Below are 23,774 nucleotides of genomic sequence, written 5' to 3' on the forward strand. Positions count from 1 at the left end.
GTTCCGATCATTGGATGGCAAATACTAAACCCACTTCAAGCTGCCCCTGGCGACAGAAAGACTAGAGTGGGGAATCGCACACTGCAAACCAAGACTAGTGGATCCATAAGTAAAACAATTATCACAAATCACACCTCAGATCACACATATCACATATGGCCGTGACCTTTGACCTCCAGGCCAGCCTTCCTTCCTTGATTGGAACCAAACTGCAGGACTCCATCGTAGCTTGCGGGGGGGGGGGGACTGGTTTCTTGCCACCCGGGTTCGATTTCTGTTTGACCTTGTGGCTGTAATTGCAAGTTATGAATTGCATTAGAGGAATTCCAAAAAGAGCAGCGATGGGTGAAATTTGCGAGAATCCATCCAATTATGACTGTGGATATTGCCAAGGAAGGGATTAAATCGTGTGCTCGTCCAAATACACATTGGGTGAGGGTTGGGGTAGCAGGGAGTGGTCCACTGTTGGTGTCACTCACGTTTAATGGGGTTCGGCTGAATGACGATAATTGCGTTCCATAATACACTCTTCTGGTTTATTTGATGGCAATACGCTCTTTTAGCATTCCGATTTTCTCTCCCCCCCCCCCCGCTGCTTGAGAGCACCCAATAAAGAATCCTTGAAAAAGACATGCAGGAACACATGTATGAAATGTTAACGTGACAAGCTGACCTGCAGGATGCGTTTCGGAAACTGTGTATACATCATATATTAACCCTTTAAGCGCCATCATTCTTTCAAGAAAATATTCAACTTTGATATCAAGTTTTCAAATGGCTGTGACTTGAAATTGGTTAGAGATAAAGCCATACTCTAATTGAGAAAAGTCTTCGGTATGACCCAAACTTTGTGAAAGGAGTAAATTTTTGTTTGTTTGTTTTTGTATTATGTCAGATGTCAGGGTCTCCACAATACCCCACAGGCTCATCAAAGTGTTTTATCCACTTTTGATCATTTTCCTGCAATTCTCAAACAGACTCAGCCATCATCACTGTAATTTACAGGGTGACAGCGAACATCCCTGCTGCCTCCACCGGCACTGGCTGGGCGTTTCCTCCCACAGCTTCTACCACGTTGGTCACTAATTCCCCTCCTTCACCATTAGCTGTGCACTCCTGCTTCCCCCACCACCACGTCCCCTCACTCTCATTCGCCGATTACTCCCACCTCGGCCACGCTGAGGCGAAGCATGTGCTGCTTGGTGACTGTCGTGGCGCATGGAATCGCTGCCGCTGCGTAAAGACGCACCGGCAGACTCGCTCTAACGGGACGACTGAACATCATCGTCAGAGTGCGAATATTCCTCTTCGGAATCTGAGTCAGACATTATTTGACGAAGTACTTCGTCAACGAACAAACCTCTCTGCAATGTATTCTCTGTAAAATTCGCTGTCTTTCTCTCTGCTCCCACTACAACCACTTCCTCGTCTCCTCGACTGAGGCTTTCTCTCTATTTATACTCCGAAATCTGAATATAAACACCCCCACAAATGCTGCTCAGACTGAAGCCGCAGGTGTCTGCCACCTCCTGGTGTAAAGTGGAAACTACTTTTAGCACCATATTTGCCGCTATGGCCTGTTTAATTCAGCAATGATGCTTGTCGCAATTTTGCCACCATGGCGCCTAAAGGGTTAAGACTTGCGTAAATGCATAATCTATGCACTGACTTGTGGGACATCAGTGCAGCTCAGTTGAGAAGCACTAATAACCAGACTGGACGCTGTGTTCATCCCTTGGGAATCCCAACTAAGACTTGGCCTCGAAAGGCCCCAATTGGTCGACAGCAAATCATTTTGGCAAGCCACAGTAAACTGACTTATCTGTTGTATACGTAGGAGGACCCTCCAGGAGAACCACCCTGGCGGCAGCATCTTGGTATCATCTGAATGTGGACCGAAGCCAAGACCTCGAGGGGGACACCACCACTTGACCACCGTCCCACAAAGACTTTGATTGGTTTAACTGGTCTAAACGACTGAAAGTGAAACCACTGGGAGCTTTCAGAGATGCATCTGGAGAGTCCGACCCAGAAAGTCTTTACCGGGCTATCCGCAATGTGGTGTGAAGACCACTTTGGAGATTAAAACTTTGTCGGGTAAACATTCCACGCACGCTCTTGAGTGGTTCGACGGTTTAAAATTCTAGCGGTGAGCCGGATAGACATCCCCAACACCTGCTTAAGTATTTTTTGGGGTCGCTGGCACCGATCAATAAATCCGCCGCCGTCCTTGTGGCGGTCGCTCAGCCTCAGAAGGAAGTTCAGACGCAACAACGTCGATACATTCGACGACGCCACATTTCAATCGCATCGCCGGGACACATCGTTTCATGACTCATAGGTTTCCTGTTTTTTTTTTTTTTTTTCAGTTTTGTCAGAGGCGTGTCTAATGGGGCAGACAAGTGCAGCTAATTTCGGGACGCGTGGTCGCCGGAAGCGGATGCCTCCGCTTAACTGAGCAGCCCGGCATAAAAATCAAGAGACGCTATGAAATGCAACACATCCAAAAAGTCTATTTCCCAGCGACACCTGGAGCCCGGCAGGCTTTCTACGCTTTGGAATGATGAAAACAACATTATCGGAGCCAACAATAGCGCGGCATCGAGAGGTGGGCCCAGCGGGAAATGCGGCGGCAACACGCTGGGCTTTAAGACATCGCGAGGCATTTCCCCCACCCTCCCTTAGAAAGATTGTCTTGGAGTTTTTCCCGCTTTCCGTAAGCAGACACCACGTGCGCAACACCCCAATTCCCTCGGCCGTTGTTGCGCTGCTATTGCCACTTGTCTGTTCCGCGTGGCAGATAACCCAGGTTGCAAATTGTCTCCATAGGCTCCTCAGCAGTTGGGGAAATAAAGAGTTATCACTCTCGGAAATCCCCTGCGCGTGCCGCCAAACCCGAGATGTATATGGAAATTGAAAAACCGCCTGCCCTGCGCTACGACGTGGAGTAAATGATCCTGCACTTTACCGAGTGGAGAGGAGGGGAAGGAAGGGAGGGAGCGAAAAAAAAAAAAAAAAATCATATCCATTCCAGTCGGACTGGGCTGAGTAATGAAATCCCTCGGCACGGCTGAGAACATATGTTGGGGCTTGGGATTTTTATTTTGAAATCGTCTCCAACATACAGCCGCCGTGGCGCCGGCCAGCGAGCGCTCTCCTTTCATGTCCACTACATTTCCATACATGCCGCCACTACAGCTCATTATTTCTACATTCTGTCCAAGTGTTCTAAGCATGGAGCGGAGCCGACAGTCACACTTTCTTAAAACGGTGGGGAGGGGAAATGGGCTTGCACAGTGTGAGCACACCTACACACACACACACACACACACACATGTATATAAAAAGCCGCAATTCTGCCCAGCTATGTCACAGTGCTGCAGTCCGCAGGGGACGGCATGACTCAAACTCCTGGGTTGCGAAGGGATCGCAGATGGGACGATGTGACATAATGAGTCAGTTGTTGACGGCCTTGAGGAAACGAAGAAGGCCTCATTTATTTGATCTATTTTTTACCCCCCGACCTCCCAAAGACGGTTGTCTAGGAGGCTTAATATATGATCTGAGGGTGACTCATGTGAGATTATTATTCAGGCTATGGCTTCTGTTCCCCGTCCGTCGCATTCATCAAATTTGCAGGCCGGATTGCAAAACGGCAAGAACAAACCACGCTGTTGATGCTCCAGATTTCCCGTTCATTTCCTGCAAGGTCGGCGAAGGATCCCCTCTGACGTCCAACAATGTCACACGGGCTGTTTCGGTTCTGGCACAGTGCAGTTCTAAAAAAGAAAAGAAAAAAAAAACTACAAAAGAAAAAAAAAATCCACAACAGATCATGATGTCCAAAAACTAGCAGGGCAGCTGCATCGCCAAGGTTTCAACTCAGGGAAATCTTGCAGATCCATCAATAACAGCATTTTTGCTGACTATGAAGAACCCATTTCAGGTCGGCTTCTATTTATGCTCCACAAATCCAGAAAGCAATTGCTGCGAGCCGCACTTACAAACCCAAAAATGATAGATTCTGACAATTCGGACGATTACTGTGAGACCAAGCTAACGCTGAAGTGACACAATAGTGGCATAAAGTTTTTCTTCCTGGACCATATGTGGTCACTAACAAGAAACCTTGAATATTAGGTAACTGGCTAAACTGGTAAAATAAAAATCCTGATGATCCTGCTTGGATGTGGTAGAAGCACCCTCACAGTTTAGATGTCCAAGCATTTTCTGCAAATGACTCAAAATGCTACACAGAACCTTGACCCGATACAAATAGAACCTTGACATTACACTAAACAAACAACAAAGAGCACACAGTGAACAGTGACATTTGAATGAAATCATAAAGTTTACCAGAGATCTGCATCAAACCCAAATCTGCTGCCTTCTGGCTAAAGGTTCTGACTAACAAGCTAACATTTGACAGACGCTGTGCAAGACATTAAGCTGATTCCAATTTTGTACGCATCTTGTTTCCCGGGACACTAATAATAGGGGAATTTATCCGCTTTTGAACTGAAAATGGACATCTGCTGTCACTTAAGACCATTTGAGCATCTGCGGCAAAGAAAACAATGCGGCGTCCACCTGCAAAACCAAGAAAAATAACCTGGAAGCCGCTAAAAGGTTTTGTTGAGCTACCCGACTCAGGTGAGGCACTGGTTTGTGGTTGTTTTGTCAAGTAACGGTTGCAACAATACGACCATAATTGCAGCATGATGTTCATGTGATTAAGATGCGCGAGGCAGCTAAAAAAAAATCACGTGGTCCACAAGGGGAACGGGAGAAATTCCAAGCATTCGCCGAGAAAAAAATGCCTCCGAATAAATAATAAGCTACGCTATTCAAAAACACCCCATTTCAACTATGCAGGGAGGCAAGTTGAATTTTTCAGACATTTTGGAGTCATTATTTTTGCCTCAACTTGCTCGAACATCCCTCGGGAGTGAACTATTGGCATGTAGGAACAACAACAACAACAACAACAACAACAACGAAAAACAGACTTGCAGTGGGCGCACCTTTTTCCTTTTAATGACCGGCATTCAATGCTGCGCCAACATTCTTAATTTAACAGATGCACGCATCTGTAGAAAACCAAAAACTAATACCGGTACGTAATAAAATCCACGTCGCTCAGTTTGACTGCGACGCGTACAAGCAGATTGACGACAAGGAGATGCAGCGGCTTTACGGAACGGATGAGAACGTCAGGGGACACGCTTCGGGCGTAAGTCCTCACTAAGCCGGCGCCCCGACATGTTGGTATCGTCGGTCGGCCGCCGACAGGTGTCCTCCATTTGATTGCCTGCAGTTTGCTGAGCGACAGCAAGAGGGCGTTAGCAGCTGCTGGGGATGAACCCGTCCTTTCCGAGGGCCAGTTCTATTTCTCTTCTTCCTCCCCGTCTTTCTCACACCTTGTCTGCGCTCAGCCACGCCAGGAGGAAATGCTGTATATTTAGAGAGAAACAATACCCCCCCCACCCCCCCGCCCACCCCACACCTCCCCCACCTCTCTCTCTGGTGTTTACGCCGCTGTCCCATTTTTCCACATAACCACTCTCGTAGTCCTCCCACGCACTGTACCAGTACACTTTGTCTCTAAGATCAGCGTGTTAAAAACACACACACACACACGCACACACACACACACACACGCACACACACACACACACACACACACACACACACACACAAAAACAAAACAAATGACAAAACTCTCCGGAAAAAAAAGTACAGTAAACAGAGACTTTAAAGTGCGACAGCGCCCACCTGGGAGATGCGTGTGAAGAAGTGCTGCGGTTGACACTTATCGGAACTCCCCGCATGTCAGCGAGTGACGTGCCGGCAGGTAGTCTGCGCTCATGACTCGACGGCGCTCAAAAATACTCCTTTTCAACTGCATGACTCACAGGGGGTGTTGCCTTATAATGAGATGGGAGTTTGGTATTTCTGACAGAGGGATCCCCGTTTGCCCCGCGCTTCTATTTGCGTCTCGGAAACAAACACTGTTCACTTCCACTGTAAGAAACGCTCACTTGGTTTTTCTGCAGGTCAGAATATAAAAAAAACAGACCAATGGCCACCGTGGCGGGGTGGGAATTGTTTGGAAATCTTCTTGAACCAACAATGTGTGCTTGGGTATAGGGGCGGGGCTTATCTGTGAAGCTGGGGTTTAGTTTCGCCAGGAGTTTAAAAACAACGGCAGCTGGAGGAGAGATTCACGTAGATGCTGGAATAGGGACAACTTTATCAGATTGGACAATACCGGCTAATTAATTGGGGAGTAACAACAACCAACAATGCCTAATCGTGGCTGGGAGGGTTCAGCTGTGATGAAATCAATGTATGACCAAAAACTCAACAATAAAACAATGGAAGAAGAGAGAAAAGGACATTTGGCAAGACCAAATTCGACACAGTCCAGTGGACTCGGACAGTAGGTGTGTTTTGTTTTCCACCCAATTCCGAACGCTGTCCCTCATCCCACAGTACACTTTCCAAAACACACCTGAGATACACTGGCAATGGCAGATATTCCCAACAAACCGAAAACAAACAAACAATGCGCCACCGTAACACCAATATTGATTGTGGTATTTTAGTTCAGATGTTTCTCTGCCGTCATCTCACAATCAGGGGGACAAAACAGGCCACTCTCAATCAATTGATTGCACGGTGGAAAGCAGCCATACATCACCGCAGGTGTTCGGCTACTGCAGCCGCCTGGTTAAGAACTCCCGACGGGTGGTGAGGATTCAGGAGAGGAATCGCGCTCACGCGGATGACAGTGTTGCGATGTTAACCAAACACTTTTACCCTTCTGGGCCTCCCGTGTTCATCGCGCCATTGTACTTGGGCGACTTTGCCATCATTTTGATAAATGACTTCTATTTGGCAGGCTGCGCTCGCTAATCGTCCCGGCTAATTGTTATCAAAAACACGTTGCGGATTTTCCCCAAAGATTCCCCATAATGTGATAAATATGGATAATGACATGTTATTAAACCACACAGGCGGCAGTGCAGGTGGCCGGTCCGTCCGTCACTCCCGCTTTTCCTGAGATACTTGTTTGTGCAAAGGGGGAGAAAATGAAATGAAGGATCACCGGTGCCAAGCGAGCGCTCAGCTGCTAATCTGTTCACCTTATAAACGGGGCCCCGTATCTTTTACAATGGACTTTTATAATAGCAGCTGCGGCTACTGTGTTCGCTTGAGCGTGTCTCCGAAGCTGCTCTTCGATTGGTCAGATTTGACAAGCGGGTCATAAATAGGAGAAAATGCTAATGGGCCGGAGCTAACAAGGTTCTTGAAAGGCACAAGACAGCGCAGCTACTTCAGTGGTGGGTTAAAGGTCCAATGTGTTATATTTAGCTTGATTTACCAATTTTATATTTGTAAAAGCTTAATATGCTGCTCATAAATATATTAATAAAAGTGTATAATCGCAGTACAACAAATGTAATTTGATTGTATATATATGTATGCTGTATGTATTATATATAAAAAATGCTCCTAGTTTGCTGCCATCTTGCACTGCCATATACAATCATGCCTGTGTGGCAAGGCGCAGAAGGCCCGGGCGGCCTTCGAACCCCAGACTCCCGGGTAACAGCCATGCGCGCTTAACCATTCGGCCAAAGGGACATCCCCTTGGCCAAGTAGCCAGGGCGCATGATCAATTGGAGGCATTGTGACAGGACCGCCACTGCCACACCTGCTTGACAGCGTGTTTTGTATTTAGGGTGACTGTCTGCATCTTCAAATGAACCTATGAAGAAGAGGGTGGACGAGGTATCCAGGTTTGGTGCGCAGGTCACTGTAGTTCACGGGAAGGGGAGGAAGAGTGAAAGACTGTTTCGATTATTCAGATCATTTTATTTGATAAAGAGGGACAACGTACATTAATGGACATTTCTACAAAAAATGTAAATGTACCCAATTCTAGCATGAAGCTAATTTGCATTGGCAGTCCCCCTGGAGATCAACAAAAGTACACATTACAATGTATGACATGGTATTCGACTACTCAGTGTTCTGGGTAGACACAACCCGGTGGAGCCCAATTCAACCACCAAAGATGCAGCAATCTATATTGGAACCACTTGAAGTTGCAGTTTCTTCTTCAAAATCTCAAAATATTGCACATTTACCTTTAAGTCCAAAATGTGGCCGCATTAGTTCTTGACGCTTGATGAACGGCATCAAAACGCACCTGAAAGTGTAGCCAAGACAACAGTTTGCTTTCGCTTGCAGCTGACGGCGAACGCAGCGTTCACACCTGCAACCCCCCCCCCCAAAAAAAACGGCAGCAACAGGGGAGGAAAGAAACTCCACTGAAATCCAACTGAAGTTAACGAGCCAGGTGCAGGAGCCCACCCACTATTTCTAAGCCGTGAGGACGCCTGAGACTTTCCCTCCTGCACACGCTGGGGCAGGTCGCTGCCAACTCCAGATAATTTAGCCGCTGATTGCCGCTGTCAGACAGATTGAGAGTGACGCAGCCCGGGCTGGGTGACACTCGTTCTTCTGTGCCCCTGCAATGGTGCTGGCCCCCCTCAAAGTTTTCAGTTTTTTTTTTTTTTTGAAGAGGCTGTTTCATTTCAGCGTTAATATTTTAAATTGGATTAAAGGCAAAAAGGCAGTAAGTTTGGGTTTTCACTGTGAGACTTCCAACACGCATTTGAGCTGGTTGTCTTGTAGGGAGGCGGCTGAAGTGTTTGGTGACTCCAGCCGCTGCATGAGGGATGTTTGAGTGTATCAAGTGAGACGTCGGTGAGCGGCCGTTCTCCGGTGGAATTTGCTGATAAGAGAAAAAATATGTTTTGCACAGTGGTGCGTAAACTGCCTGCTTTCAGCAGTGCGGCTAATTCAGCCTGTCGCTCCGTGTCCAGATTATGATTTGATAGCCGGAGCTAACCCGGCATCACCACCAAGGGCAGGACAACATCCCAGTGAATAAATAGGTATTACCTTGTTTGCGACGCGCTTTCTTGCAGCAAAATGCCGGTAAATCTGACACTTAACTCTTTGGGCCCTGAGACTGGTTATGTCCAATTTGTGTGTAATTGCAGGGTAACTGCAAGGCAAAAATATATGCTGGACTAGTGGGACGTGACTGCAAAAATTGCAGTGTTTTAGCATTTTGAGCATGTAGCGTTTCAGCACCTGGCCCCTTTAGTGCGAACAGCGCAGAAAAATACACGGCTTTGTAGATTTCTCTCTCTCAACTCAAATCAAACTAGACTCTTTATATGGCAATCTGGCATCAGCTGAGGAACATCAAGCTGAAAAAATAAATAAGATGTGATGATTGTGGAAAACTAAGACAACAAATAACTAAGCTACAAAATGTAAGGCCTGGTATGGCAGATAAAAAAAACAACCCACCGTTTCTTGATTTAATTGCCTTGTCTCTGTTTTGTCCGGGTGGAATAGAGAAACGCTGACTCCAACATGGGGAGCCTTCTTAATGGGGACCTTATCAAAATGAAGTAATCATAAACCGCATGTGTGGCTTTTATGGGCAATGTTTGGAATGCAAATACCGTAAACAATAATAACAACAAAGATTAAATATAGCTTATTAAAAAAAACAATAAATAAAGGCAAATGAAAAAAACGTTGGTGTGAGATTGCAGTTATAAATAGCCCTTGGGGATTTCACAGTTAAAAAATAAACCACCAGAAAATGAACATTTACATTTAAATATATCACTGAAAGTTTTATCTTAATTCAAAGCCTCGGAAACATGTTGAAAGGAACATTTTTCTGTTTGTATGCAAATTAATGAGAGTATTCGGCAAACATGCCGGTTTATACCGTGATGATGCTGACTGAGCAGGGGATGAAAATTTTAAAAACAAAACAACACAGGAAGCCATCGCCGCTTCCTCCCTTCAGCTTGTCTGCAATCTAACAACAGGGTCGAGCTTTTGCACTGCAACGGTATTAATGGACAGAGTGGTGCATTGCGTTTGGCTCCGATACATCCGTCGTAGGGTCGTTTTAATTCTGCCGGGTCAGACTTCCTATTAGCCTGTAGTCAACTTTGAGTTGAGTTTGGCTTGGTGTTCCTCTCAAAGCACTGAACACAGTGGTTTGAAATGTTTTAAGAGCAGGGCTTTGGGTTGACTGCAGGCAAAGATCTGAAAAAACAAAATTGTCTCCCAAATATTAGGAGTATTAATCTGATCTCAATATAGACACAAAAGTGAACTTAGTTCATACGACCACGATGGAATGCAACACTAGGTACCCGGTAAGAATTCCCATTTTCCTTGAGTAAATTCCATTGACATCACAGAGAGGCCGCTCATGCTGACCCCAGGCCCCAGACCTGCTGACTCTCCTCCTGAAATGGGCGACTGCTGCTAAGCTAGCCTTGAAGAACCCAGTAGCAGACAAAGACCGCTAGCATGGCGATGCTGTGAGGGTTAGCGCGGACGAGCTTCAGCGGCGATCTGGCCAAGAACAAAGCAGCAGGTGCGGCACATGGATAATTTCACCACAACGGGCATCGCGCGCGCCGTAGCCACCTCGCTACACAAACGCAACGCAAGACCGGATTGGTTCACTGTAACGCGACAAGCAGAGGGTCGGTAGGTACAATCAACTTTTTGAGATGAGGTCTGGCCTTCGTATCAGCTCATCTATGCCACGTGTGTTTCTCTCCATCTGATTGGATTTCGGTTGCATTGCGCAGGAGCTCGGGGTGAATATGCCGAGGCGATGCATACGTATTTGTTTTAAAAAAAAAGAAGAAAAAAAGAATATGGCAATCTCAATCCAATCTAAAACGAGAGCACTGCAGGGATTCCGAGGTTGTGACCGCTGACACGGGCATTACGTGCTTATTTCCCAGCGCTAGTCATATATTATATATAGCGAGGAGCAGCAGGCGCGTCAGCAGCGAGGCCTTCTTTGAGGCTGCGGCTTGGCGCGCTGCCTCTTCGACCCCTGCAGGGGCCTTGAGCTGCTGCAGTCACCCGTCGCCTCTCTCCCAACCCCAACCCCCCCCCCCCCCACGCGCCGCGTGTGTGTGAGTGCACATCCCGTCGCTGATGAAGAGATACAGTGCGCGCAAGCACGTGTGCGTGTGTCACTGCAACCCCGGAGCGCAACAGAAACTGGCTGGTGACAGGAAGGGAGGCAGCCACGGCATTGCCCTCCTCCTACACTGTAGGAAATGCATCAAAATAAAGGAAATAATCACACAGACAGACTGACTGACAGGCAGACAAACAGACACGCACGTATGCTGACTGGCCAGGAGAGGGTCAGGGGCTCGGCAGCCTTGCCCACGTGCTCATCAGTCACCTAATTCACTCGTTTTCCGTCCGTCTGATTTCGCAGCACATGGCATTGACGAGACCGAGCAGGATGCAAAGGGTTGTGTTCTTGATGATCCCGCAGTGGGTTTTTTTTTCCCTCCTCTGCCCTCCCCCAGCCACCCACCAGCTGTCAGTCTCAGAATACCAGAAAAAAAAACAACACAACATGACGGTTGTTAAGAGCACAACGGCTGTTACCAACTGGATGTACGACTCTGACTGTCATTCACCATGACAGACAGGGAGCAACATTTCACCTCATCATTTGTTACTATGTTGTTTTTTTTTTTTTTTAAATGAAAATACGCACAGTTCATCTCCGACTCATCCATCCATCCATTCACTTGTAGTTGCACGTGACTGCTCAAGGCACAGCATGCAAGATTTACTGACCTCTAGTGGTAGGAAAGTGCACTGCAAACAAATAAAAACCTATATTTGCTGCATCGAGGCGCCCAGAAGTGACAAGAACTCTACGCTTCATGCAACCAGGGCTACCAATCAACTCATATTTCCTTAAAATGTTGCAAAGACCTTCCCATAAATCCCTTCAGGATTAACCTGCACGTCACAGCTGGATCCATCAAGCCGCTCTGCGCCAAGGATGTGACGATGCGCCGCCACCGCCGGATAGATGGATGAACCGACTCCTTGGCTCCCGAAAAACGCCAGCGCAGCCCAGCTTAAAAAAAAAAAAAAAAAATGATTGTCGCTTTTGAAGTGGCACGAAGGGCCGGTAAGCTGTCGCAAGCGCTTGACAAGTAGGAGGATTTACGGAGTTGCGATTCAAAGAGGAGCCGGGAGGATAACTCCTTGATTGCACAAGTGGCTTTTTGTAACTGAGAGGTCCTCTGACCTTGGTGGAGGCAAAAAAAAAAAAAAGAAAAAGAAAAAAGAGGGCTGACACTCCGCCAGGGTGATGTCAGGAGATAAAAACCTCCAGCTGCCCTGTTAGCAATGAATAGAGGGCCGGATCTGTCGGATCACTCCACGCCGCTCTCAAAATAAGCTTCATATCGCCGCGTTCCAAGGGAGGATCTAAAGCAGAAAATGTGCCTTTATCAGTGGGAAATCTCCCGCTGTTGACACAGTTCATCACCCTTTGTTGAGGAACAGGGTAAAAAAAAACAACAAAAAAAAAACCTTGGCCATCTCTTGGCAGACTCAAAATGCCATCGCCGACTGAGCCACAGAATCTACACAGAACCGTTCAACATATGGTCTGCCTCTCCTTGCTCCGGGTGCTTAGCGTCAGGCAGATGAAATACCTTGAACGCCTTTCTGCTTAATTCACGCACGAAGAATGGCAGCCCTCTGTAGGGTATAAATCTCGCCCTTTAGGAGATTAACTTTAGATGGAGGGGAATGACATAAACATCCCGCTAGCAAGACGAACGGCCTGAATAAAACAGTCATGCGCGCAGAAACGAAAATATACAACAGCAATAAGTCCCGGGCGACACTTCTGGGCTGCCGCCGCCCAAAACAGGGGAAAAAAAACCCAACACGTGGCCATACGTCGCATAGTCGATAGCGAGTAGACGTCTGTCCCACTTTTAAGAAGGCTCGTTTGAAAGCGGCGGGGTATCTGGCGCGGTGCGGCGAGATGATAGGGGGAATCATTCCGCTTCATCTCAGAGCTGTGTTGTCTTCCGCATCTTTGAAAAAGACTCCTCCATAAGTGAACACAGTGTACTGTATGCTGTCACATCATTAGCCGCAGTCCAGTCCAACTGGCGTCGCATCGTCAGCCGGTGAGAGCTCTGAAGTATTTCTCTCTCTCTCTCGGAAAGCCGAAGAACAAAGAACAGCGAGGACACCGTAGCGTTTCCGGCCGACGGTGTGCCGTTACTTCCTGTATGGAGGCAGGATGTGTCCACGGAATGCTGCACACGTCCGTCTGATAAACGTCCGCTAAATTCTTGCCACTTGTCTGAGAGAAACACTGCTCAGCGACGCCGGGGTTACGTTTGTCTTCTCTCCAGCCAATCGCCGTGCAGTTGAAGAAGGCACTGGGCTTGTTCCTAATTAGTCCGTCACATCCTTTATTTATTTTGCTCTGTGATTAAGACGCAGCGCAGAGCGTCTGAAGATGCACTTTCTGCAAGCTGGTGGAATTCTCTAGCCCAGATGATTAATGATATATGGTCATGAAATATACTTTCCAAAGCCCTGCAGCTTATCTGCACTGGCGCTGGTGAAAACACAATAGCAACAATTTCCTACTTCTCCTTCAATTGTGGCCTAATGAGGACAAGTGCCTGGGAAAAATGGATGCTTTCCTCTTGTGCCTGGCCCTCTTTGCATTCCATCTGTAGGATGAGAAGGCGGTCAGGGCCTTCAAGACATTCCAGATCAGCGATCCTGCTGCATTTCTCTTGTTTCTATAGCACCTAATGCGAAGATACATCTGCCGCCCACCACCTGCGGATTGCTTTGATCCCCCTCTCGAAGCTGTTGCACAAGGCATTCTCAGGTTTGTCTCGTCATAACCGACAATTTCCAAGTTACTGTGGTGACGGCCGTGAGCGACAACCCCATAATCAGGTCGTCGCCCACTTGAAAGTCACTTTTATTTTGGCGCGAGGTGTCGTGTCTCACCTTCAGGATCTTGGGCTAAGACGTTCGCCTGCCTGCCAGCCTAAAATCCTTGTTTTGATCCCCAACCTCAAAGACACTTTGTTCAAGCCCGGGCAAACAAAATAGCAATCTGTTTCTCAGAGAAAGGGGACTGTCGTGTTTGGTGTGCAGCAGCGGAATTAGAAGTCATTGATCAGCAGCTGGCACGAGGAGGAGCGCATGCCTCACTCTTACATTTTAGCCAACAACCATAGTTGCTTCTTTCTTCATTGGAATTCTTGACACTCAAAGCCTTGCAGTGATCAGTGGGTTTCATAATCAGCATAATTATACAGACCAAAGCAGCAACTTCTCCTATCATAAAAAAAAAATCCAAAATTCAAAGACACATTCAACAATGTTCCTCGGTGGTGAATGGGTGAAAAACAGCAATGGCAATTTCCAAAAAGCCTTGAATTTGCAGCATCACTTAACTACTTTGGTCCTTTTTCCTCCAGCACTTGTGTTATTTTTAGCCAAATGCACAATGTGCAGGTGTTGAAAGGGCTCAGAGTGGAGGAGGGTTGATTGTTCTAGTGGTGGAAAAAAAACAAAAATATATATATATATATATATATATATATATATATATATATATAAAAAAAAAACATTTCCTCGTTTATGAAACTAGACAAAGGGATAACACAATTCATCTGTTGCACCTCCAGCTTTTCTTATTAAACCCTCTTGCATTTGTATGAATGAGAGAAAAAAATTGTCAGTGCAATAAAGAGGAACGGTTTCCGTTGGAAACCCTTTTCTTCCAGCTGATACTGCACTGAAAACTTTTCTTGGATTTGGATTCCTTCAGCAGCTATTCTGATTAAGTCTTTTTTTTTTTTTGTTATTGTTGTTGAGAACATTTCTGCATCCATTCACCAAACCGATTCCAATTGTGTGAGTGACAGCTTTTCAGGTGCGGGGTGTCACAGCTAGCATCTCGCCATTAATTGCAGCCTAATTAAATCCCGTCGGCTCCAGAAACATCAATTGGGGCAGGGGCGTATTAATTTTCATCAAACGCGACACGAGAATTGTGTCACCGACGGAATTTCCAATGCAGTTCGTTGTTCACATTCGATGCCAGAGCCAAAAAAGAAAACAAAAAAATCAATAGGCAATTTTGAGAGCTACCAGCATCTCATTAATTAATCTTGTGTACGCCGATGCCCTTTTGTTCCCATTTTTATACATTTCCTCGACTCTCCAACATGGATTGCTAGACAATATGAGATGGTACATGCTTCCTAGCTCACAAATCAATGGGTGTTGAAAGGACTCTGCATGCTTGATGCTAAATAGAAATTAGCTACCCGAATTTAACGTCCTCCACCTGTACCCAAAGGCAGAATGCTCGCCCAGCACTCCAAACCAGCAACTTTTTTGGCCACAACTTCCCAGCCACCTTGCCATTCATGACCTGCTCCATCTGACTCGGTGAGAGATTTGTCATGTGCCTAATTTAGATATTCCATATTCTGGGTTTCCGGACCCACAGGGAAGAACATAATTGAATAGGCTGTGTCAAAGCCTCCCCCAACTCCACAAAAAACCTCCCAGGGACGGGCTAACGTTAATTATCTCCCATTGCAATATGGCCTAGTTTTATAATTACTGGTCCCGCCAAATATATTACAACATTGTGAAGCCCTCACCAGACGGTTATTAATTTAGCGCCTGTGATCCGTAGACGCGGCGGTGTACAAATTTGCTTTGCTTACCTTATTTACAGGCTCGGGTAACAACATTTGCACTGCGGTGAGGTTGATTGAATTGTACGCACACCGTCGCTGAGTTCCCGTTGGAGAAATCAAACGCAGGAGCCTCATTAACTGCACATATCTTATCAGTGCATTGCCCAGTTCACATCACAGGACAACCCTGTGGATTTTAGATGAGTTGACGTGTCGGCTCGCGGCTGTGGTCCTTGTGGGCTCAGAAGTATCATGTGCCCTGGAACATGGTGCCACTAATATCATGATTATACTGTGGGTTTATTATCGAAAAGCTATGAAGAAATGTTGCTTTCAAAATGGCCAAATAAATAAACAAATAAATGTAGAAAAAATAAAAAAATCCAATAATAAGCTAGCAATGTTTTTGCAGGTTCGCAAGACGTGCGGCAGCAAATTATTCCGCGTTTGTTGACATGTCTGGAGCTGCACCAACACGAAGGACTGGCGGTCCAGCAGAATGACCCTCAAGCGACCAAGCTAGCGCGGCTAAAATTTAACTGATGTAATCAGAGTTGTCATAGCTGGGGATTCTTATCTGCAAGCGTTGATGCCATGGCTTTTATTTGGAGGGATGCATTGGAGCGTTTGAATGCAAGAATAACCTCATTCACTGCAGCCCACATTTGAGAAACTGCCCCAAACGTGTTTTTTCAAGTCCCCCTTTTGACTTCAACTTTGTTGTGGCCTGAATGTGGGTCTTTTCTTAAATACTTATTTATCTGTTTTTGGTTGTTGTTGTTTTTTTTTGTTTTTCTTTTACAACCAGTGACTCATTGCCAGGCATTTTCATATAAAGTAATTAAATCGTTTTATTAAAAGCTTTGGTTTTTTTTTTTTACCTTTTAATTTTACTACTCACCCATTTCATCTTGAAGTAACGCCAAGGTCATTTTTTTTTAATACGTTGCCACAAGTGAAATAAAATGTGATTGAAGGCAGTTGAGTTTTGTTGTTTTTTCTTTTTCATTAAAAGACCTGCAGTGATTGCACAGGCATAGAATTCCTTGTCTACTTCCAGGTCAGGTTAAAAGCATTTGGGTTGGATTGACCATTGTTCAAGTGACCAAGTTTTAATTACCATTCTATATTTCAGGTTGGCACAGATTAAAACTTACGTATGAACACACAAGTGGAACCTAATGAAATAAATGTGTGGTCATACATTGGATGTGAATCAGCTTTCTGCCTCTGCATGTGTACTGGAGCCAGACTAATTTGATGTTTCCTGCCATTGTTGTACTTGACCGCAAAAAATTACGACTGAAATGACAATAATGACATGATAATGACGTAATTACAGTTGCTAATCAATACATCCATGGAACTAATGGCTCATTAGCACCTGGGATGCTCTCTCCTCGGTCCTAAAATTACGAATCTGCAGAAAAGGATTCTCTTTAGCACCAGCAAAGGTTTTGCTTTTGTCTGCATCCATTTCAAAATGTTTTTTTTCCACCCTGTATTTACTCTTCTGGATTTCGCAGCCAAATTGTACCCGTGCTCTTTGTGAATCACTTTGCAAAGTAGCGGAAAGTGGTCAGATCCACAGGATTAAAGATAACAAATCAGAACCAGCATCTCAACCCATTTAAACCAAGGCAAATCTAAGTTTTCAATTGAAATGTGAGTCCTGTTCTTCATGACGACAAACCCCTCAAACACACAGCCTCTCTTTTCATCCAAAACATGTTTCGGCTGTCACATTACCTATGAACTGCGAAAAAAAAATGTTGGCATCTCAGTGTCTTTTCCTTTCAAATGTGCAGCCATAATTAGTTAGAAGCCTTCACTGGTCATCAATCATTAAAGGCCCCAGAAAACAATGCATTTCTTCCGAGCTGAAACCCCACTGGGTTCCTAGCTGCGCACTCAAAACCTGCCAAAGGATGACGGTAATGTTGGAGAGCTTGGATCATTATGCCGCTGCATGTTTACGTACTTGGCATAAGTGACACCTGGTGCCGGCAAGTAAATAATAGAGCACTTGTGTGCGCATTTTGCTTCAAAGAGCCGTGTTTTTCTGGGAGTGAATGGTTGACTTCTGCCTCTCTTGCTCGGCTAACTGAAGCAGGTGATGCTCAGCCCGCTCTGTGGCTTCAATTTAAATCTTCCTATTTGTGGATAACTTTAGTAAGCCGGCCCAATAGCAGACTGGATCGACCACCAGAGGACTCCTCCTTTTTTGGTCAGGGCCTTCCCTTTCTGAGTGCCATTCTAAAATTAAGGCGAGTGATTAAAAGACAGCCCATTTACCCAAATTATAACATTGACGAAAGGTTAAACGCTTGCACGTAAAAATGTAGATCGCGGATGAGGAAGGCAGATCTTGGCATGCTCCTTTTTGATGTGGTCCCACAACAATTGCCTCTCATGTCAAGGCCATTGTATACCTAGTTAACCCTGCGCCTCCATTATATTACACGGATCCCTCAAGCTATGATCTATATCAAGCAGGGCTTCTTCAACACGATTAGCATAAACGCTTGTTAAATGTAAAAAGAATGTTGTCCTCATTAGGCCACTTTCCTCTGACGTTTTTCCTCCTTACTTTCCTTGGCTGCTACTTTTTAAAGCAACTCTGTAATTTTTGTACATGAAAAGGATAATTTCAGATTTCATAATTCATCAACTTCATTGGGGTGAAAAGCATCCCTGCCACTGGCACAGCGCCCACAACTGGCCTGGCTCAGAAACCTTGATTGTGATTGCCAGCCCTGAACACTCTCATAAGAACATGCCAACACTTGACATACCAGCATCATTACCTCATGCCTGGCTGTGAGCAGCTAGCCAGCGTACTCGTCAAAGACATTAAAAATAGCCTAGCAACCAAAATGAGCGGAGAAGAAGAAGCTGTGAGCAGAGGAGAGAGGGAGAAGAAGAAGGATTCGGCAAATGAGAGCAAAGACAGTGCTAAGGGTGCCATTCTGCCCATTTCAAGCTGAGGATTTTGAAAAACGATCATATTAAGGTAGAGAAACAACACACCCTCAGCTCTGACCTTTTACCCACAATTTGTTGGCTTTTGCTCACGCCGGCTTGATTCAGGGTTCCTCCGGGGAAATGACGGCACAAAGGTTCAGCAAGGTGAAAATGTCAGCAAGATCACACGTCATCATCTGGGGTCAGTGTGAGGCAATTAAGCCGAGGAGGGCCAGAGGTGGAAAATAGCTAAATGTATTAAACAGATCCATTTTTTTTTTTTTTTTTTACTAATTAACCGAAGGCCTTTAAATTTACATTTATAGAACAGACATCTATTGGCACTACTTGGTTTCTGGCCCATCTCATGTTTCAGTGTCTTGGCGGAAAATCAAATTCTGGGAAAAAAGTGCAAAAAAAATTAAAGAATTACGATATGTGCACAATTATCCATGTTTTTATTTATCAGTGACTAAAAATATAAACGTTTTGGGATTGAACACCAATGATTAATAATAATAATAATGATAATAATAAATTGTGCCTTTATGTTAATATACCACATAAATCTTTTATGTACATACCGCTATTAAAAATCAGGCTCATGCAGCTGTCATAAAATGCTGGGAACAAAAAAGCTATTTTGTTGAGGTACATTTTTAACAAGCCTTTGAAAAGCAGTGTGACAGACTGTGCGCGCGCACGCACCTATATATATATATATATATATATATAGGGGGGGTTAAGGTATGTGAAACTTCAGGTGTTCCAGCTGTTTTAGCAAAGACAGATTGTGATGCAATTCAAAGTAAGATAGAATCAGAAGTGAATTATTCATAAACAGATTTGAGATCAATTATGCACTTTGCACAGGCATATAAATCATTCTTTGTTTGTGATAGGCACCACCATGTCCTGAGGAACACCGTACCCATCCATTGAAAAAAAGACTAAAACCGGTGAGTCTTTACCCTACAACCAACGTGGCGGCATCTGGTCAGACTTATGGCCCCTGTGAGTGGAGGGCAAACCGCAAACTGTTTGGTCTGATCTTGATTCTGGGCGCTTACCCCCTTCGTGGGTGGAGGACTCCAAGGATCATTTGTCAACTGGCCTGTCCTCCCTGGACGTCACCACCGAGGCAGCATATGGTTTCTTAATCAATCATAAACCTGCACATCTCTATCAACCAACCATCTGCAGAACTTGTCTCTGTTAAAGACTGACACCCCCCCCAACCCTCCACTCACTTTTAACCGCCCCGAACAGTGAAACCTATTAACCTGTTCAATGCACTATTTTTAAAACAATGCACAGGTTGAACAAAGGCTTGGAAATGTGTCATCTACATATATTACGCTGAGCTTAGAATGATATGGTATATGAAACTTGCGTCTGTAAAAATGAAAAAAGGGAAAATATCTGTGAAGCATGCAGTCTTGGGAATAATTTGGGGGAATGGCAGTGTCTGCACACATCACCTTCTCTACTTTGTCACTGGCTGACATTGGGAAAACCAAATTCCCTCTCTGCCCGTCAAGTCTGAGACGATTATATTCCATTTTCTCAAACTCTGTCACTCCGGCCTCCCTTGGCACCAGCCGTATTCTGTAACCTGCGCTCGGCCAATCGGAGCCGCCGTCGCCACTTTCCTCCTTTTCGCTTTCCTTAAACTTTTCGCCTCGGAAACGCCATTTTTCAGAACCGTTGTATGTGCACAACAACATCAAGAGACTTCAATCAGTGCAGCACCGAGGAACTGATGATGCCACTACATCCCGACTAAGGACAACAATGAAGGAAATCAACGCAAATTGCACGTTTTTCAAAAAGCGAACAATCTAATTGCTGGTTGCAATGATTCCCTCACATGCAGCCCGTCACCTCCAGGCCGGCTCAGTCGAGTGGCGATCAGAAGGTGAAGCACTGCACCCTGCAGTAAAAAAAACAAAACTCAAGGTGTGTTTTCCCCCCGTAGCTACTGCCTGTGGGTCCAAGGCACTCTTCTGGCATTGCGTAGACAGGTGTGTCACCTGGGGATAACTGTCAGGGTTGGTTGAAACCAATGCGGCAGATTTGAGTGGCGCCGTGCCCTCCCAGCACTGACTGGGATTCATTTCCAAGACCGGAAAAAAGGAAAAGAAAAGAAAACCATTTTCGGAAAAGGTTTCTCACCAGATGTGTCACAAAAGCAAGCGGGCACTGGAGTTGGTCCAGGTGGCCAGCGCCACGGTAATAAAGTCCTACCGGCAGATAGCTCGTGCTTTCTTTGCTGTAGAATGATGTAATGAATTGTCTTCTCCCTGCGCCTCCTCTCTTGTTAACACGTGAATGCGTCAGTTAGCGCATGCGATTTCTGGCAGGCTGTCCCAGCCCCTTTGCCTTCATGTGCAATTAGTGGCCTTGCCAGAATCTTACTGTGCAAAATGCCTCCAGTTCCATTGCCAGCCATATGCCCGCCTGTTCATGTCTGACTGCTCATTCTTAGGAAGATTTCCTCTACTTACACGGGCATTGGGGGAAATGTTAACAATGCAATACAAGGCATTTACCTTGTATTGCATTGTTGTACAGGGACAGCATTGCTGATGCTTTCAATACTTTAAACAGAGGCAATACAAACTGGTAATGCTTATCATGACTGCAGAGTGGAGTCAATGCAATGCAGGACGGGAAACAGGGATCCCGTTTGGCTGGAAAGGGAGTCAAATATCGAACTCTTCAATCTGATACCAATACCAAGGTTCTGCATTGATGCACTCCACTATAGTGCTTAAGATACATGTAAGTACTATAGTTTCACAATGTATAGATCTGCCACCTATATCCCATCCCAGCTTCCACCGCATCTGAATTGCAGCTTGTGGCCGGTTTAAGCAGACAACGCGTTCCAACTGATGTGATTCCAGGTTTGGTTGTAGTCAATAACGCTCTGCTCCTCTTTCTGCATGAGCTGTTTACCTGGCTGCTGCCTGCTTGGATGTGACTGGTAAACAGGGACAGCAAAACAAATGAAAGGCAGACACGGCAACCTTGCCCGCCGCATACAGATTGGACGTTTTTTACAATCGACGAGCCGCTATCTTCTCGTTGGGGGTGACACGCTTTTTATGTGCATGCCAAGGCTTCGGCTCAAAACGGCCGAGGGGACTTGAGAGACACGTTTCAAGCACGAGGCGCTTCCTTTACGTCACATTACCTGCACGGGAATAAAAACAGAGAAAAAAACCCCAAAAACATTTCCTGCATATCGACAAACGTGCACATTTGTATTCATCTATTGCTGCACTGGGTTCACATGGAAAGCAGTCAGTCTTGTTACTTGGTGATAGACTGTTTTTTAATATAATCAAATGACACTTTGGAGTGCTTCACATGAGTCACTGTTCTTACAACAGTGGTTTAAAAGAGGTTTAGATTGTGGTTAGTTCATTGCAGTTTTTATATTTTATTATATCCACACTTTGTAACTTGTAACTTGTATTTTTTGCAAATTGCAGGGTAAATTTTAGATTCTTCCCTGATGTTCAGCTTCAAGTCAATGTCCTAAGTTCTTTTAAATGACAACTTCACCGGATTTTGTTTTACTTTGCTTATTATTCTGAAAGGCAGTCCAACTGTAAGCGATGCCTCATGAGCTCACAGCTGTTTTCTGTCACCAGGGTGTACTTCAAGTGGTGATGTAATATTTAAAAATGTTACAGGACTGTCCCACACTGTGGTCTGACTTGTATACTTTTATAACGGTTGTGGGAAATCTGCATGCACTTGCATATAATGCATTTCAATTCAATTTCAATATCCTGCCTGATTCGGAAGCGCTGAGAGGCTGAAATGAGTTCTTTTTCCGGCAAATTTCATTTCAGAAAGGTCAACATGTTTGCAAAAGGGGGTAAGGTAAAAAAAAAAAGAAAAAAAAGAGCAGGACAGACAATTTTTCCACACCTCTTCCGCCCATTGTGCATTTGGATTGCCTGCTGTGTTACATCATTCGGCAGCGTCCAAGAGTGCCGAAAAACCTTTTCAGCCTGTTTCATCACAGGTCCATGTGACGTCACGCAGCCATGGCGGCATGTCTTTATAAACATGAATAAAAAAAAATAACCTTCTGGCTGCCGTTTATTTGCTTATGTTATTCAGTGTCGCTTATAAAAAGTGCGCAAAAACCACCACAACACCACAATGCTTGCCAATCAACGGCTCCCGGCTGCTGCTGTGCCTTGCTAGCTTCTTCCCATTGTACTTGGGGGCTTTTTCATTTTATTTTTTTAAATACATTATTATAATGTCTCCCACACTGTACTACTCAAGGCTGCACAAAGGCCCCTCTTTTTTTCCACTACTCCCAGCTCATTCATTTTTCATCAGGCCCCCTTGTTAATTAAAATGCTGAATGGCACACTTTAGGCTACAAACACGAATTCTGTTGTTTGACCTTTTCCTTTCTCTCAGCCAATATGCGGCGGAGCCTTAGTATGATGCCTTGATGAATGGATAATGTGCTATCCCAGGTGACAGGCCTCTCTGGGAAAATTAATGACTACATACTGAGCAAGAGAAGGGGAGTTTCATTCTCTTTTTCTATCTTTCTTTCTTTGCACCCTCCACGGCCTTGAATTGCTTTTCACAGGCCACGTTGGTGTTGCCGCTCACCAGCGGTTAATGTATACGCCACTGTCATTTTATCGGGAGCGTGACACACAGAAGAGGTGAGGCGATGGCGCCTGGATGAGTGATAGCGAGATGGCGCTCGCTGTTGGTGTCGTTAGGTCTTTCCTTCATTTGCGCTAATCCGGTGTTGCAATCAAATATGCAAACTGTGGCTGAGGTCAGACAACCTCGCCGGAATGGGCAGCACCAGGAGTTACTGGTCCTCATTTAGGCTGGAAGGCAATTTAGAAGAGGCGGAGTCTCCAAAGCATTTGGCGTTTGCAGCTGGTCAAGGGAGTGAACGGATTTCCACTGACAATTAATTAATTGATTAATGAACTGATTCCTTCACGCCTCCTCACTTGACGAGCCAGAGACCGCAAAAGAAAAAAAAACATGAGACAAGACGTTGGAAATTAGTCAAGAGTTCTTGGGTACATCAAGACTCATTACTGAAAAAGGTGAAATTGATTCTCCTGTAGATTAACGTGTCCTTGTGGAAATCCGTCG

This window comes from Nelusetta ayraudi, unplaced genomic scaffold (assembly GCF_046127955.1).
Source record: "Nelusetta ayraudi isolate G7.1 ecotype Tasmania unplaced genomic scaffold, CSIRO-AGI_Nayr_v1 ptg000006l, whole genome shotgun sequence".
NCBI lineage: Eukaryota > Metazoa > Chordata > Actinopteri > Tetraodontiformes > Monacanthidae > Nelusetta > Nelusetta ayraudi.